The 11,926-nt window shown below is 41.3% G+C and overlaps 1 long non-coding RNA gene across 1 annotated transcript in view; it reads right to left on the reverse strand.

Moving 5' to 3' along the window:
* LOC149450023 (uncharacterized) overlaps positions 1 to 11,926 on the reverse strand; it is a 103,238-nt gene that overhangs the window by 86,841 nt on the left and 4,471 nt on the right. The gene's annotated exons all lie outside the window — the stretch shown is intronic.

The following is an 11,926-nucleotide window of genomic DNA, read 5'->3' on the forward strand; positions in this document are numbered from 1 at the left end:
GCAACCCTACTTATACCCAATGTGCAGGAAGCTAACCCTAAAAACAGTAAAGCTGACTCTGATAACCATTATAGTAAACCTTGAAATAACAAAGAGATCATTAACAGAAAGTGTGAATATCAAAAGAATGGCTCATAAAACTAACAAATATTTTGGCAGGTAATACAGTAAGCACATGTTCACTTCAACCAAGAGTATAGTGATTTGCCTGCATTTGTGATTAATAAAATGGCAGTTTTGTGCAAAGTTCTTCTCTCCCATTTTGATAACTGAATCATGTGTTTGTTGGCTTGCAGAGTTTAAGAAACTCAGGAACTTCTTTTTTAATCCTACTGCCAACCTAATATTCTCGGTTCACCAGGTTCATTGTTAGTTTACAGACTATAGACTATACCTCTTACAAATGATGCTGCTTAATGTCAAGCCAGACCTACAATGAATACCTGTGTGAAAGTGTATTATGCACATTAAAATGAAGTGATTACTGTGACTGTGTCATTATTATGTTAATTTTATTGTATACATTGACAGGGTGGAAAGGTGGAAAGGTTTCATTGTTTTTAAATGTATGCAGTTTATTCTGACATCAATGCTTTATCTATATTTCTAATAGGAGACCTGTATTGTAGTCTTGAATGGTATAAAACTGCCTACAGTATTGTACTCACTTTGGCTAAATCAATATGACAGTGTCCATTCTACATGTCTTTTCTGTATTTTTTTAATTTATAGTTGTACAGGCCAAAATAAGTAATGGTGGTTATATTGTAGATAGTCTTAATAAAACTGGTTAATCAAGGGGAGGTGCTCTTAAGATTATTATTACTCAGAAGTGAGGAGGCTCAGCCCATGCCCCAAACAGTAACCCCCAAAAATATCCCACCGATTTTTTTGGTGCGATTGGTTTGGCTGCTGGAGGTTATAGTACAGTCTCACCCCCGGTTCACATATATGCGGCCGTGCGGGCCACGTTTTACACAGGCACGAGAGCCCATTCATTTGAATGGGCTCCTGTGCCCCGTGACACGCAGGGAAGAGGTCCCTGCACTTCTTTGGAAAACGCAGCCTGCATGGGAACCTCAGTTCCCAGTGCGGTTGCGTTTTCCAGTGAGGGCGGCGTGCCATTAGAACTAATGGCACCAGCCCGCGTGTCCGCATTTCTCTGTTCAGGTGGTGCGGCTGCATGGATGTTTGTGCGGATCCGCAGCGGCACCACCCACACAGATGTGAACCTAGGGTCAAAGGTGAGCTCGCCAACAACAATCACTCTGAAGCCGGCCATAGACGGTTCGAATCTCGGCCAGTTCAGCAAGGACTGATCATACTCAAATCAATTCATTGGTCAGGTTGAGTACAACCAGCATGTCGGATTCCTAGCTTGCAATTTTTGCAAGCGGCTATAGCCACTAGCAAAATTCAATGTGTTAGGAGAGGAGGCCCTGAGTGCACTGTCAAACCACTGTGGTGTAACTACAGCTTAGCTTTGACTCCTCTGAGATGTGACACTTGCTTCTGTCTGGAAAAAAAAAAAACTCTGAATCTTTCTGCCAGCATAGTGCAGCTGAAGGGGGTCAAATAGAGCTTTATACTACATGCAGTGGATCCTACTAAATATATAAAAATCAGGTATCTAAGAGACAAGAAAATTTTGCTAGCCATCAGATCTGGAAGTGCTTAAAATGAAACAACTGTATATTTTCTATGATGTTAAAGCGGCCACAGATAGTGGCAGTTTAGGCCAAGAAACCTACCAACATGGCTTTGTATTTTGGGAAGAAAGTAGAGTACTAGGAAGAATCAACCATGGAAACACAGAGAGAAAACACACTTGGTTCTAGTAACTTTGACAATTACCTAATGTAATGTTGCATAAGAGCATTTTTAGTAAGCCCACATATGAGCTGCACAACTTCAGTCAATTCTATTTTATTAAAGCACTGTCAGCCAATGCAAATTCTACACTTGTTGCCTGAGACTATGGGGGAGATTGCATAAAACCTGAGAGTGCAAAATCTGTTGCAGCTCTGCACAGAAACCAATCAGCTTCCAGGTTTTAATGTCAAAGCTCAACTGAACAAGTTGAAGTCAGACGCTGATTGGCTACCATGCACAGCTGCACTAGATTCTGAGTGCACCCATTTTAGTAAATCTTCACCTATCTGTATTCTGAAAGAGTAACATACTGTGAGCTGAATTAGCTTTTTAAGAAACACAAACTACAAAAAGTCTACACCAGTGGTCGGCAAGCCGCGGCTCGCGAGCCACATGCGGCTCTTTACAAGCTTAAATGTGGCTCTTCTGTGTGCCGGGCGCCCGCTCCCCTCCCTCCTCTCCCTCCTCTCGGACGGGCGTGTGCAGGGCGGCCACCCCCTCACCTCCCCTCCCCTCCCCTCCCTCCTCTCGGACGGCCGCCCGCTCCCCTCCCTCCTCTCGGGCGGCCGCCCCAAAAGTCAGGACTCTGCAGCTGTCAGGATGTAGGCGGGGCAGCCAGGATGTAGGCGGGGCAGCGTGACGAACTCCTCTCCTCTCACAGTCCGCCCTGAAGACCAGAACGGCGCGGGAAGCACGGCGAGAGGAACGCGCGGAGCAAAGGTAAGTGAATTGACACAGGGGGGACTTACTATATGGGGGATGAATTACTATATGGGGGACTTACTATATGGGGGGACTTACTATATGGGGGATGAATTACTATATGGGGGACTTACTATATGGGGGGGACTTACTATATGGGGGGGGACTTACTATATGGGGGGGGACTTACTATATGGGGGATGAATTACTATATGGGGGATGAATTACTATATGGGAGATGAATTACTATATGGGAGATGAATTACTATGGGGGGGATGAATTACTATGGGGGATGAATTACTATATGGGGGATGAATTACTATGGGGGATGAATTACTATGGGGGATGAATTACTATATGGGGGATGAATTACTATGGGGGATGAATTAATATGGGGGATGAATTACTATATGGGGGATGAATTACTATATGGGGGATGAATTACTATGGGGGATGAATTACTATGGGGGGATGAATTACTATGGGGGATGAATTACTATATGGGGGATGAATTACTATGGGGGATGAATTAATATGGGGGATGAATTACTATATGGGGGGATGAATTACTATATGGGGGATGAATTGCTATATGGGGGATGAATTACTATGGGGGATGAATTACTATATGGGGGATGAATTACTATATGGGGGATGAATTACTCTATGGGGGATGAATTACTATATGGGGGATGTATTTTCAGTTTTAAAAATGTGGCTCTCAAAATAAATTTCAATCGTGGTTTTGGCGAGATTTGGCTCAGTTGAAAAAAAAGGTTGCCCACCACTGGTCTACACGATAGTGCTGCTTTTTAGTCCCAGTGTGGACCTGAACTGAATGCTCCAAGTTGCATCTGAACTTAGAATTTCAAAGCTGCAAGACAACATATGCTGAGTGAGCCTCCATATTGTCTAATGTAATACTTGTGCAGTTCAGGGAATGGAACAAGAAAAACACTCTTAATACAAATACAAAATGTACAGATTCTACAATAATCAACAACAGATTTTTAGATTTTTTATGTAGTGCTGGCTTTATGACATAATTTCCATGTAAGCAGATCATGTATTTGGCTGTATGTATAATGCAGACATTCTAAGCATATAGCTGTGTTGTTGTTAGAAGTCAGTTTTATCATTTATGTTTAACCTGCTCTTCAGTTTCTGGAGGAAATTACTGTTTAAAAGATATATATGCAGTGGTCATATTTGGCATTATATTAATTTATGATGTCATACTCTCCTGGTAACAAAATTCACCACCGGTTTGATGTCAAGTTGTTGTATAGGTCTGAAAAGTATTAAACCATTGTAATTATTACCATCTCCAGTGTAAATTGTGTTCTGTGAATAAACTTTATCACTGTCAAATGAAAAGTAAACGTAAAGTAAAAAAGGGTGCATTATGTGAAAGAGCTACAAATAACACACACATATATATTATAAATACGTGTTTTCTTTTTGTTATAGCTTAAAATCACATAACCTCTGTTCTCAGCTACATAGGGGGCTTAGGGAGGTGGGGGTGGAGACTGCATGGGGGGGGGGGGGTGAAACAACAGCACACTGACCTAGCTGTGCAAGGGGGCAAGTCAGCACAGCGAGAAAGACTGACCACACTTGTATGGATGTGCTCTCATACATAGCATGATCAGTTTGAAATAGGAACTGGCTAGCTCACCAGGTATTTCACACAAAGGAAAAAATACAAAGAGAGCACAAGCACATGCTATAACAGGCACATATTAGGAATATAAAATGTTGGGGTAACAAACAGTGTACTGGATCGGCCTCTACTTCCAAGACTAAGATACTGCAGTCATGTGAACCCCCCCCCCCATGCTCTATCCTTGTGACTTCCCCAGTTGCCAGGCAAAATGACATCCCACTTGACATTGCATGCATAGTTCTGGTACTGACATCACTCAGCAGAAGTAGAAGGTAGCAGAATGGGACGTGTGCAGCTTCTCCCCAAGTCACCAATGAACACCATTCTACCATTTCTGAGTCCCAACCGACTACCAACAAAAAGCGGCACTCACCACTGACAGAAGGGGCTCTCTCATGTATGGAGACTTACCACTGACTACCAACCAAATGGGGCACTCATCCCAGATGTATGGGGACTCATCAGTGACCACCAATGAATGGGTCCGTTTGCCAATGCCTTCAACAAAAGGGACATCCACCACTTACCTTGATGTTATAGGGGCACTCACCACCAACTATCAGGTTAACTGGCACTCACCACTGATCACCAGATCAAAGGTGCATTCAACACTAACCATCACGTTAAAGGGGTACTCACCACTGACCACAAGGTTAAAGTGGTATTAAACCCAAAACCAAAAATGTAATATATTGCAGCTTACCAATCATTAGATATGTGGTGACTGCATCAGTTTTCTTTTCTTTGGCTTTTTTCCCCTCTGTTTTCACATGGTGATCTGGCCAGTAACACACCACACCTCCTGTATTAGTGAGACACATCTTTGCAGTAATGAGCCAGGACACAGTAGACAGCAGCATTTTCAGTTTAGTATTAAATGTATTAGCAGATTTGAATATAAATAACAAATTGAAGCCAAACTCCAGCTAACAAATTATAATCAGTTACAGCAAACAGTTTTTTCTCCTTTTGGGATAAATGTTTTATATGAATAAATAAAAGCTGATACATTTTATTCACCCTGTCCAGTGGTAATTTGAATGTCTTATCCATGTAAGCTGATAAATTCTGCTGGAGAGCTTGAACTTCTGAAAAACAGCAGAGTTTCTGGCTGAATCACCAGATGAAAATAGAAGAAAGAAAGCCAAAAAAGGAAACTAATGCAGCCATCTAATCTAAGAATTGGTAAGCTGCAATATAATAAATGTTTGCTTTTGGATTTAACCACTTCAAGTCCGGACACTTTTACCCCCTTTCTGTCCAGGCCAATTTTCAGCTTTCAGTGCTATCACACTTTGAATGACAATTGCGCGGTCATGCAACACTGTACCCATTTGAATTTTTTTAGCATTTTTTTTAAGACAGATAAAGCTTTATTTTGGTGGTATTTATTCACCACTGGGATTTTTTTTTTTTTGCTTTTTGCTATGTAAATGAAAAAGACAAAAAAAAGTGTTTTTCTTATAACATTTTGCAAATAAATAATATTTCATCATAAATCTTGGCCAAAATTTATTCCATTATCTTTTTAGTAAAAAAAAATAACCCAAATTAATTTATAACCAAAAATTATAATTTTTAAACATTTGTTTTTACATTTTAATTTTATTTTTTTACATTATTTATGTTTTTTTTTTGTTTTTTTTTTATATGTAACCCTGTCACCCTAGCAGTACAGTGTCACCATGGTGACACTGTACTACTTGTGGGGGGTGATGAAGATTTTTTTTTTTACGCTGATTGCTTTTAAACCCATAAAGGCTGCAAAAGCAATCATTTCTCCTTCTCTCTGGCTGCATTCTTGCAGCCATTGAGAACTATTGTGTGAGCTGTGATTGGTCACAGCTTGTCACATGGTACAAGGCTGTTGTGAATATCCTTGTACCATGTGACCTCTGTGATCATTCACAGATTTCACACGTAGTAAGCAATGATGTCACAAGTGACATCTTGCTTACTACTTTGCATGTGATCACTTATTGGCCAATCAGTGATCACATGATCGGGACCTCGTACAGATCATTCACAGATTGATTCACAGATTTCACTAGTAGTAGGCAATGATGTCAGGAAGAGACATCTTGTTTAATACTATTCATGTGATCACTGATTGGCCAATCAGTGATCACATGAATCGAGACCTCACACAGAGGTCCCGTATAGCGATCCAGAGGACAATACTGCTTTAACCACTTAATACTACTTTAACCACTTCCTGTACGGCCCATGTAGATAAACGGCTGGACGGGAGTGCTGCCGATGTGGGTGGACATTTCTAAACGTCCCCCGCATCCATTGCCTGTGTGCACTCCCTGGGAGCACGCAGCACTGTGATCGGTGCCCGCTGTGTCCGGAGGACCACTGTATGGGACCTCTGTGTGAGGTACCAATTCATGTGACCACTGTTTGGCCAATCAATGATCACATGAATAGTAGTAAACAAGATGTCCCTTCCTGATATCATTGCTTACTACTTGTGAAATCTGTGCATGATCAAAGAGGTCACATGGTACAAGGTTATTCACAACCTTGTACCATGTGGCAAGCTGTGACCAATCACAGCTCTCACAGTATTTCTCAATGACTGCAGGAATGCAGCCAGAGAGAAGGAGAAATTATTGCCTTTACAGCCTTTATGGGTGTAAAAGCAATCAGTGTAAAAAAAGAAAAAAAAAATCTTCATCACCCCCCATAAGTAGTACAGTGTCACTATGGTGACACTGTACTGCTAGGATGACAGTATGTAAAAAAAAAAACAAATAATAATACAAAAAAAATTTAAATGTAAAAAATGTTTTTTAAATATTGTAATTTTTGGTTCTAAACTAATTTGTTTTTTTTTTACTAAAAAGTTAGCTGAATACATTTTGGTCAAGATTTATGAAGAAAGATTATTTTTTTTGCAAAATTTTATAAGAAAAACACTTTTTTCAAAATTTTTGAACTTTTTCATTTATATAGCAAAAAAAAAAAAATTCCAGTGGTAAATAAATACCACCAAAATAAAGTTTTATCTGTCTCAAAAAAATGCTAAAAAATTCATAGGGGTACAGTGTTGCATGACCTCGCAATTGTCATCCAAAGTGTGAGCACTGAAAGCTGAAAATTGGTCTGGACTGGAAGGGGGTTAAAGTGTCCGGACTTGAAGTGGTTAATAGAACACTTAACACTGACCACAAATGTAAGGTGGCATTTATCATTCACCACTCTACACACTAAATATCCATGAAATACTCCTGACCAGGAGCGGACTGACCATTTGGAAACTCGGGCACTGCTCGAGGGCCCGGGGTCAGTAGGGGGCCCCATGAGATGCTCCTGGTCTTTTTCATAGGCTTTTTTGAGTTTGGGCAAGGTCACAGGGGCCCCATGATCCCCTATTGCCCGGGGGCCCCCTGAGTTGTCAGTCCACCCCTGCTCCTGACCACTGAACATTATGCAATGCTACAAGTTCCACAGTGTGCTCATGCTACCTGTGCCCCAGAATTCATCTCAGTGTGTCCAGGGGTGCCCTAGGTCTTTCAAAATCATAGAAAACCCCTGATGTCACCTAACTGCTTGACTGGGTGCCAGACCTGGAGATAAAGCAGAGGTGTGAGCTGAAATTGTGATCTGCATTTAATAAGTACTGATTACTGGGACTCTATGCAGCCATCAGATAAGGGCTGAAGTGCAGCTTATTTATACAGGCTAATACAGGAATACCTTCTAGGATAACTATATTTAGAGCATTGTAGATTAACGCTGCCCATACATGCTTCATTTTTTTCGTTCAACTGAATCCTGGCAGGCTGGTTGTACAGATGTCGATCAGCAGATCGACTTTTGTACAACCAGCCTGCCCATGCATGGATGGAAATTTGAATTCTAATTCTTAAACCCTTTGAGAATGTTAGGTAACAATAAAAGTTGACATACACGTGCAAACATAAGTCATTGTAAAGGGCAATTATGCAGATTTGTAAATTCCATAGCAACCAGTCACTTTTCAATTTACTGAAATAATTATTTACAAAAAACTGTACATTTACAAAAAGGAATTTTGTTATTGGAGTCTGCAGATTATTACTTTTGTTTTGTTTTTCCAGATTATTACTTTTGTGTATTGCAATTTTGAAGGTCCCAATACTCAAAAATAATTATCAGTAGAAACCATAAATGCAGAATCTCTTAAAGGCAGCAGCAGTATGTATTCGTACTATACTGGAGTTCAGACAGTTCACAGGTGCAGGGGCAGTAGATTGCTTGCCAAGAACAGTAGATTGCTTGCCAAGAATTGCTTGTCACAGAACTGACACAGAAAGCCACAATTAGAAAGGGCACCAAACACTACTTCCAAATACATCAGAAGTTACACTGTATCCATTACCAGATATGTGGGAGTCTACAGTACTTAGCCACAGAAATCTGGGGATTTTAAAGTGTAGTACTGCAGTGTTTAGTGCTGTAAATATGTTAGCACAATCTAGGTGAGCAATCTGTCAACAGAACTACTGATTCAGTTTGTGATATGTGATGATGTGGTGTTGGATGGAACTGTGAAACAATATTTGATATTAATATACTTAGGGGAATCTGCATCAAAGAGCAAGGCTTAAAGTGACACTAAACAATATCCTTATTCTCCAAAAATAATCCATACACACGCACTACTTAATCTTCCAGCCACGGTCTTCTGCCTGACCAGCTTTGAGATTACAGGTACCTTTCCTTGGATAGGTTCAACTTTTTGCTAAAAAAATAATAAATGCACTTTTTTTGCAGGTGAAAAAAATGTGCATTTATTATTTTTTATTGCAGGAGCCTGTAAACCATTGCACCAGTGATCAGCAGATTGCTGGTGCCATGCAGGTCTCCTGCAGACCTGTCAGTATATCTGCTTGCCCGTATGGGATGGGGCAAGCAGGCATACTGACAGGAAGAATCAATGAACTACCAAGACACTCTATAGCGCCGTGGTAGTTCATTGAGAACTGCAAGCCGACAGCCGCTAAGGCTGTTGGGACTAGTTTCTCATTCACAGAGGGCAGAGCCCCAGGCAGCCACATTTTTTTTCTACTTTGACAGCTAGCAGGAGGAGAAGATCTCCCATTAGCTGTCAAAGCGGGGGAGCGGGGTCCGGTCTATTGATAACATGTTACACCCTAAATTCATGTTGCAAACTGTAGGTGCTATATAAATCCTGTATAATAATAATAATATGGGTGTAACATGTTATGAATGGTGAACCTATCCTTTAAAGGATCTCCTTTAAACACCTCCCGCCCGCCATATAAGGAAATGACGGAAGGGTGGCGGTTCTCTTGTTCTGGGAGGATGTCACATGATGTCCTCCACCCTAACCACACATGCGTGCCCCCCGGGAGTGTGGTGCGCTGGGTCCCTGGAACACAGCGGATCACCGATCAGCGGAAAGAGCCGATGACTTCGGCTCTGTCATGTGATCAGCTGTGTCCAATCACAGCTGATAGCATGTAAATAAGGAAATGCCAGTTATCAGCATGCCTCTCGTGAGGTTGACAGCTCATGAGGAGAGGAGAGACGGTAATCGGTATTCCCCAGAGGGGACATCTGCACTGATCATCAGGGCACTGATAATCAGTGTAGCCCCATCAGTGCCATCTGTCAGTGCCCATCAATGCTACCTGTCAGTGCCCATCAGTGCATATCAATGCCACATATCAGTGCCTACCAGTGCACATCAATGCCGCATATCAGTGCCCATCTGAGCTGCCTTTCAGTGCCAGTCAGTGCCGCCTATAAGTGCTGCCAATCAGTGCCACCTATCAGTGCCCGTCAGTGCCACCTATCAGTGCCCGTCAGTGCCGCCTAACAGTTTCAGTCAGTGCCGCCTAACCGTGCCAGTCAGTGCCACCTATCAGTGCCATATATGAGTACTGCCTTTCAGTGCCCATCAGTGATGTCTGTCAATGCCCACCAGTGATGCTTGTCAATGCCCATCAGTGCCACCTACCAGTGCCTCCTCATCAGTGCCACCTATCAGTGCCCATCAGGGCCAAGTTTTGGAGTGATCCAGCACCTTGCACCCTGTTGCCAATCTGCAAGGCCAGCACCCTTTAAGTCAAACCTGTTTTATTTTTGTATAGAATGGGAATGGTCAGAGACTGTTAGAATTTAACTGCTGTCTGAAAAATGTATGTATGAGATGACTTTACAGTTGCAAGAAAACGTATGTGAATCCCTTGGGATTACGTGGAGTTTTGCATGAATTGGGCATAAAATGTGCTCTGAACGTCTCATGCTCTCTGTGTTCTCCATAGAGGAGATTTTTCTTTTCCCTCAAATCCCTCTTGTATTGAACTGTATTGTCTCCCACTATAATGTAAAGTGCTGAGCAAACCGTTGGCTCTATATAAATCCTGTATAATAATAATAATAACTAGAAAAGCTACAATATCTGGGGAAATTGTGTGAAGTGTTCTTGCCTCCACCAGTAGTCTACAACTGGAGTGGGTGGAATAACTGGATGGAGTGGGTTCCTATGGCAATTCACTCTACAGCAAGGGTAGAGAAGAGCGGTTAAAAACAAACTGCTCCAACTTGCTCACTTCACTGGCGATTGCCATCTTCAAAGGGTTGTAGTTTAAAAATTATAAATCCTACACGAAAGATTTATATTGTGAGCATCACAAGACCCAGACCTACATTTTGATGCATAATATGTCTCTGAAATATTAAAAATGAAGGCACAGTCGCAGTTTAGAAATTGCCCTTCAAATCTGAGGTGGCTAGAGTGGAGTTTCAATGAATGTCAATGGGCGGTATGAGTTGCAAACAAATGGTCATATTGTGAAAACTATCAGGACTATGGCTTAGCCATGGACATTTTTAGTGGCAGCAGAGAAAGCTGAACGTTTTGATATAAGATTTGTGTAGGTGGGCTTGAAAATGAGGGAGTGATGGCAGTTTAGAAATCATGTCCTGATTTTTCAGCTCACACTTTAGCTTTTGTCAGCTCCTACTCTAGTTTTGAACATTCCGCCATTCATTCCTATGGGACCAATTTCACCACAAAAACGCCGATATTTCGTGAACTGTTCGGCGAAACGTTCCACAAAGTAATAGCACACCAATCGGGAACAATCCGCACGTTTCGGTGTATTACTGTCTATGTAGTGTAAAAACTGTGGGAGGAGTTAGGGTGGTAAATTTGGCTATAATAATAAGAATATATATGTGAGATAACAGTAAGTGGTCTTGCCATGCAAGAACACTTAATAATTCCTGTTTAGTCATATACCAGTTATATGAACAGGAAATGAGGAGAAAGCTTCCAACTAGGGACACAGACTGATATGAAAAGTTAACACAGGTTCTAAGAATTCTTCAGTCTTTTCAAACCTAAATAAAATATTTGATCTGGAACCAGGCTTTCATGAATAGCAGAGAGAATATCAGTAGATGTGTGATACATTGTAGCTGCCAATGCAGAAGCTATTGTTTTAAAACCATCAGAGTTCATAAGAAAGAAAAAAAGACCTGATAGTGTTCAACCCACCACTGCACAGCTCCCACATTTTGGTTGCAATTTGCCTAATACAGTTTCCAAGGTTTTTGGGCTTTCCCAGGCACTCAGAAAATATAACTATATGCACTGTACATATGCACATTGCGATTGCCTGCTATAAATTGTGAGAGAAATTTATCCACATTAATGTTCT

Source organism: Staurois parvus, unplaced genomic scaffold (genome assembly GCF_062004578.1).
Source record: "Staurois parvus isolate SC_StPar_1 unplaced genomic scaffold, SC_StPar_1.0 ptg000586l, whole genome shotgun sequence".
NCBI classification, from domain to species: domain Eukaryota; kingdom Metazoa; phylum Chordata; class Amphibia; order Anura; family Ranidae; genus Staurois; species Staurois parvus.